A 7,500-nucleotide genomic window follows, 5' to 3' on the forward strand; every position below is an offset into this window, starting at 1 on the left:
CTTCCTACACTCTTCACTCTACACCCTAGACACTCCCTCCCTCGCTCCCCATGCTTTTACACCCTTCACCCTTGACAGTTCCTCGTTTCCTACACCCTACAACACAGACATTTCCTCCTCGCCCTACATGTCTTGTACACCCTTCACCCTTGACTCAAGACACTCCCTCGCCACCTGCACCCTTCACCCTCGGAACACCTTCCCTCGCCTCCTACACCCTTCTCCCTAGAAACTCCTCTCCCTCGCCCTCCCCTTGCCTCCTGCACCTTCATCCTGCACCCTTGCCTCCTGCACCCTTCACCCTTCACCCTCGCCTCCTGCACCATTCACCCTTCACCCTCGCCTCCTGCACCCTTCACCCTTCACCCTCGCCTCCTGCACCCTTCACCCTTCACCCTCGCCTCCTGCACCCTTCACCCTCGCCTCCTGCACCCTTCACCCTCGCCTCCTGCACCCTTCACCCTTCACCCTCGCCTCCTGCACCCTTCACCCTTCACCCTCGCCTCGTGCACCCTTCACCCTTCACCCTCGCCTCGTGCACCCTTCACCCTTCACCCTCGCCTCCTGCACCCTTCACCCTTCACCCTCGCCTCCTGCACCCTTCACCCTCGCCTCGTGCACCCTTCACCCTTCACCCTCGCCTCGTGCACCCTTCACCCTTCACCTCGCCTCCTGCACCTTCACCCTTCACCCTCGCCTCGTGCACCCTTCACCCTTCACCCTCGCCTCGTGCACCCTTCACCCTTCACCCTCGCCTCGTGCACCCTTCACCCTTCACCCTCGCCTCGTGCACCCTTCACCCTTCACCCTCGCCTCGTGCACCTTCGTTGATCGCACTAAACTCTCCCAGGCCGCAGGAATCTCTCGGGAAATCAGTCAGTGTGTACCTGTTTATCCTTTGGAAAATTTAATTGTCTGGAGGGAGAGAGAAAAAAGAGTGATGGAAGTGGGAGAGGGAGTGAGGGGAAGGGGGGGGAAGGGGGGAAGGAGGGGGAAGGAGGGGGAAGGGGGAAGGGGTGAGGGGAAGGAGGAAGTGAACGGGGAGGGGGAAGGGGAGTGAAATTGGGGAAAAGGAGAGAGGGAAGGAGGAGGGGAGAAGGGAAGGAGGAAAGGAGGAACGGAAGGAAACAGAATGACAGGTGGAAAGGTAGAGAGAGAGAGAGAGAGAGAGAGAGAGAGAGAGAGAGAGAGAGAGATGAGAGAGAGAGGAGAGAGATGAAGAGAGAGAGAGAGAGAGAGAGAGAGAGAGGAGAGAGAGAGAGAAGACACAAAGAGAGAAAAAGACAAACAAACTGGACAAAAAAAAATAAACAAAAAGAGTGAGAGAGAGAGAGGAAACATGGAAAAAATCGTGTTTTCTCATCAAGAAACTCCTAAAAAACCCTCAAAAACAAAATAAATAATGATATTCCAAAGAAAACAAAACAACAAAAAAAAAAGAAAGAAAGAAAAAAGAAAAAGAAAAATCGTCTATACAAATAAATAAAACTTTCGACTACCATAACAACCCAGGTGGTTAAAAAAAGGTGTCAGTGGGAGTGTGTAAGTACCATGTCGGTAAGCGCTGGGTATGTTGGGGGCTGAAATGGCTCTGTGGTTTTCGCTGGGCAAGAGATTAGTGGATGTATTATGTATATTTCTTTCGTAATAAACCCTCGCTGTATAAGTTTGTTTTTTTTCCTTTTTTTTTAAATCTTATGGTAATGGTTGTAACTATTTCTTTGGGTGGTTAGAATATCTATACAAAGGAGTTTTTTTTTCTAATCTCTTTCTTTTTTTTTCTCTCTCTCTCTATTTCTCTAACTCTCCCTCTCTATCTTTCTCTAACCCTCCCTCTCTCCCTCTCTCTCTCATTCTCTTTCTCCCCCTCTCTTTTTCTCTCTTTCGTTCCCTTTCTATGTCTGTATCTTCCTCCTCCCCCTAATCATCATCACCTCGTATCATCATCATTTTTACTATCATTCTGACATCATTATTGATATCACTATCCATATGATTATGGATCACAATAATTACTAACATTATATATATATATTTATATATATATATATATATATATATATATATATATATATATATATATATATATATATATATATATATATAAACACAGAGAAACGATCCTTTTGAATAAATCTCCCAAACCTGAAAGCTCATTCCTTCTCACAGCAGAATTCTTATCAATCCCCTGCCAGGTGAGATATAGAAAACGGAGCGGGTGGGCTCTTAACAAACTTTGATTCTATGTTAATTAATATAACCCTTTATTCGAGTTTTTTTTCTGCCAAGAAGGGTTTATTATGTTGACTTTTTTTTCTCACTATGTTAAGTCATTTGAGTTTTTTTTTTAAAACTATTATTTGTATATTTTTTCGCGTTTTATTGGAGACTATTTATAAATTTATTTGTGTTATTTCGGAGAAGAGCGAAAAAAAAAAAAAAAATATATCAGTGAATTGTCAATTTATCCACTGCATGTATGTTATTATGCCTTGCAAAGGCATAATAACATACATGCAGAAAAAAGAAACAATAGGGACTGTGGGAGAAAGAAAAAGAAATTTATATACATATGCTTTATATATATATTCCTTAATTTTCTGTACAATTGAAAAAAAAAAAAAATCTTTTTACAAAAAAGGTTAAAATAACCTATTTCATACGACAGTACTTTACATCTAACTATATTTATTACAAATCATCATTATCATCATCATTACTATCTTTCTTTCTACAGAAGCGAAAATAAAGGCGAAACATCCGAAATATTTTCCCTCCCAAGACGTTCTTTTAAGCATGTGTGCAATTCCCTAAAAGAACGGCCTCGAACGGCTGATCCCGGCGGTGCGCTGATCAGAGGGGAAAACAACATCAAACTTCACAGAATAACGAAATAATAACAGTTGCAACGACTTCGGCAAACGCAGTCATAACAACCCCCATCCCCACTCCCCACCCCCGCCAAAAAAGAGATTAAATTCGAAAATATCTCCATTTCTTATATAAAACAATAGCCCACCCCACCCTCACTAAAAAAAAAAAAAAAATAGATTCGAAAATATCTCCATTTCTTATATAAAATAATAGCCCACCCCACCCTCAAAAAAAAAAAAAAAAAAAAAAAAAAAAAGATTAGATTCGAAAATATCTCCATTTCTTATCTAAAATATCTCCAATATAATTTCTTGGCGATAAGGGTTTCTAAAACCGGGGAATTTTCCCCGAATGGTAGTCATAAAAACCGGAAAACAAAAATTTTAGGGACTATTGGTGGTCACATGGCTTTTTTTTTTCCTTTTCCTTCTTTCCTTCTATTTCTTCTTCTCCTTTTTTTGTAACTAATAATGACTGGTTGGACATTTTATGAGTTTAAGGGGAAGGAGGGAGAAATTGGAGGCGGGGGGAGGGGGGTGGGCGATGGAGGGGGGGGTTGGGTGAAAAGTTTATGAGTAGCATGAGGGTTCTTCACCCTTATCATTAAGGGGTTTTGGGAGAAAATTTACTGGGGGGGGGCTGTGAGGGGGGCGAGGAGGCTATAGATAGGGGGAAATTTGAGAAGTACCCGGGGGCCCTGCGGGAAATTTTTGGAGAAAGATGAAAATATGAAGGGAAAAAACCGCTGGTTATAAGAAGATTTAGATTTATTTGCGTGAACTTGCGATCTATCAGTCGAGTAATCAGACAGTCATTTAATCATCTATCTATCTATCTATCTATCTATATATATACACACACACCCAGAGAGAGAGAGCGAGGGGACAGAAAAGGGAAAAGGAGAGAGAGGAGAGAGATGAGGAGGAGAGAGAGAGGAGAGAGGAGAGACCGGGGAGAGAGGGGAGAGAGAGAGGAGAGGGAGAGAGAGAGAGAGAAAGGGGGAAGAACTAAAATGCTTCCCCCCAAAAAATACAAATTTTCATTATATAAAATATATATATTTTAAAATAATTTTAATATATATATATATATATATATACACACACACACACATTATAACTCAAACTCTCACGAATTTCCCACACTCCCTCCCCCCACCCATCCCCCCCCCACCCCCCCCAAAAAAGGGGTCACAAAAAAAACCAGCCGAGGGGGAGGCCCAGAGCAAAAAAGGGTTTCTTCAAGGAAAAACAGAAGGAAGGCGGGTGGGGACTGCCCCTTTCCCCTTCTGTGGGCCCGGGGGAAAGAACGGTCATTTGCGAGGGGTTTGGTTTGGGGCTTTCACCCGGGTGAAGGAACCCAAATTTCGAGGGGAAAAAAGCAAAATGGGGGAAATCATTTTTACCCCGGGACCAATAAAATGGTCTGTCGCTCCGTCCGGTCTCAGGGAATGAAAAGCAGGGAAACGAACCCTAATGAATATGTAAATAAATGTAATAGATAATTTAAGATGTTTAAAGGGGGGGTTTTAAAGGGCAATGGGATATACGAATAAGAAAAAAAAGGAAAATTAATCCGAGTTACACGTAAACAAAATTGTGAAGAGACAAGCTGATTCGGGTAAATAAAGAGAGAGAATCGGTGTAAATTTTCCAATTCATAAAACAAAACAAAACAAAAACAAACAATAAAAGATAAATAAAAACAAAATAAAACAAAATTTTGGCAAAATGGGGGTCGGGCAAAATTTTTGACGGGAGTTGCCAGTTTGTTTTTTCCCTCGACATAGGCCCCCGAGGGTTTCCCTTCCCTTGGAAAATCTTAATTTTATATGTTATTCTAGGGTTACGGTGGTATGGAATCTTTATTGATATGTACGGCAGGGAAAAAATTCCCTTATTATCATTATCATTTTCATATTTCTAAATTTTTCTTGTTATTTTCCCCCATCGTAAATTGCTTTTATCATTTTTTTTATCAAAAAAAATCACTATAAATCACACCACCATCACCATAATCCCCACCCCCCAATCACTGCTTCGTCACCCCCACCATCCCCAACCCCAAACCCAAACAACTACAAATACTACAACTATTTTTCCCCATCATTACCTTTCAACAGACCATCTTTGGGATCTTTTCAAATCATCGAGTTATCATTATAATCATAATTTATCGACACCATCATTAATTCTGTGGCGAAAGAGACCGTCTCGATTTCAAGCATTTTGGGGGAACTTTAAAGGGCCCCCAAATTTAAAGAATCAAAAATATTATAAAGAAAAACAAAATTTACCCAATTATTTGCTATGTCATATGGGAAACATTTTGAAAGCGGAGAGTTTAAGACAATTGACATTTTAAAAGAGTTATTTTTTTGGATTTATTGTTGGGTTTTTTGTTTTAAGGCTTTAAAAAGTGGGTCGGGGGGGCCAAAAGGATTTTTAGAAAGGTAGTTTGGGGGTGTTCTTTAAGGGAATTTTAAAATTTAAGGTTTGGGGTTTTAAAAGACTTTAAGTTTTTGGGCTTCGTTTTTTAATTTTTTAACTTTATTTTATTTTCAGCTTGCAAAAAGGGTTTTTAAAAGTAGTTCGAGGCCCCCGGTAATTAAGGGCCCCTTTTTTATAAGTACCCCGGCGTATCGTAAATTTATTTGGTAACTTAAAAAAAATTTTATCTCATTCATTTTATCCACAAAAATACATTAATAAAATATTTTTTTAAATAGACAAAATTTTAATAATAAAATATAATTTTTTATATATTTTTATTATATAATATATATATAAACCCCAACACACAACAAATAGGTTATAAAAAACCCAATATTTAAATATATTTTTATATATATAATATTTTAATATATATATAAAAAAAAAAAAAAAAGAGAGAGAGAGAAGGAAAGAGAGAGAGAGAGAGAGGGGAGAGAAAAGGAAGAGAGGAGAGAGAGGGGGGGGGGGGTAGAGAGAGAGAGAGAAAAGGAGAGAGAAAAAGAGGGAAAGGGGAGAGCCGGGGAAAAAGGGAAAAAAGACGGAGGATGAGGAGAGGAGGAGAGAGAGGGGAAAAGAAAAGAGAGGAGAGAGAGGGAGAGAAAGGAAAAGGGGGAGAGAGAGAGAGAGAGATTGAGAGAGAAAAGGGGAGGGGAGAGAGAGAGAGGAGAGAGGGAGAGGAAAAAAGGGAGAAAAGGAAAAAGGGGAGGGAGGGGAAGGAGGAAAGGGGGAAAAGGGAGAGAGAGGGGAGAGGGGAGGGAAAGGGGAGAAAAGGAAAGGGGGAGAAAAAGGAAAAGGAGAAAGGAGAGAGAGAGAGGAGAGAGAGAGGAGAAGAGAGGAAAAGAAAAGGGGGGGGGAAAAGAGGGGAGAGAGAGGAGAGAGATTGGGGGGAAAGAACGAGAGGAGAGAGGGAGGAGGGGACGAAGAATGGGGAGAGAGACCTTGGGGAAAGAGGGGAGAGAGAGAGGGTGAGGGGGTGTGAGAGAGAGAGAGAGATAGAGAAAACCAGAGAGAGAGAGAGAGAAAATAAAGAGAGAGAGAGAGAGAGAGAAAAAGAAGGGGGAGGGAGAGGGGGGAGAGACGGGGAGGAGGGGGGAGAGAAGAAAGAGGGGAGAGAGGGGAAAAGAGAGCCGAGATTTTTGAGAGAGGGGAGAAGAGAGAGAGAGAGGGGGAGAGGGGGGAAAGGGAAAAAGGGAAAAAAGGAAAAAGGGAGACGAGGGGGGGAAGAGAGGGGAGAGAGAGAGAGAGAGAGAGAGAGAGAGAGGGGAGGAATAGGAGTAAGGGAAGAGAGAGAGGGGAGAGGGGGGAAAAAAGAGGAGAGAGGGGAGAGGGGGAGAAGAGGAGAGAGAGAGGGGGGGGGAGCGAGCGAAGGAAAGAGAGACACACACCCACACATTACACCAACCTACAAAACCAAACAGCTAAATTCCCCCGGGGGAGAGGACAAGCATTAACGTTCTCGAGATCATATTTGTCTCACCTAAGCAGAAGCATCCCCAACCCCCCTTTCTCCTTGTGGCCTCTCCTCTCGGGACATTCCAGCCTCCATATAGGAATCAAACTCAATAAATTTTCTCTATGACACATTTCTCATTTATTTGCCTCACAGGTGGTAAGGGATCGTGTGTATAATCCCCCTTTTCCCTCAGGCCCTTATGAACGAGGAAGCAGGGAAGTGAGATATAAGCCTACCGCCTCTATGTAAAAAGAAAGAAAAGAAAAAGAAGGAAAAAACTTCAAAAATTTTATTTCTTATTTCCCTTTTTTCCCAAAAGCTTGGGGGTCCATTTAGAACGCCCCCTCTAGAGGAACCCTTTTTGTTTTCCCCGGATCCCCAAAAATTTATCACTCGGGTCCCTTCGCTCTGGCCGGCGGTCTGTGCGGTCACTCAAGACGTCTCCATTTACCGCCGCCAGATGGCCGTCGGGGTGCACGCGATTCAGACCCTTTGGGCGGGCCCAGATTAAGGTCGGATTTGCCTTTCCCTTTAAAAACCCCCCCGGGCGGGGAAAGGGCGGGGAATTCGAAAACCCCAGAAAAGGGGGGGAAAAAAACATAAATCTTCTTTAAATTTCTTTCGCTGTGTGTGCTCACGAGGGGTTATGTTTTTTTTTTTTCTCTTTTTCTTTTTTCCACC

This window comes from Penaeus monodon, chromosome 4, assembly GCF_015228065.2.
Source record: "Penaeus monodon isolate SGIC_2016 chromosome 4, NSTDA_Pmon_1, whole genome shotgun sequence".
NCBI lineage: Eukaryota > Metazoa > Arthropoda > Malacostraca > Decapoda > Penaeidae > Penaeus > Penaeus monodon.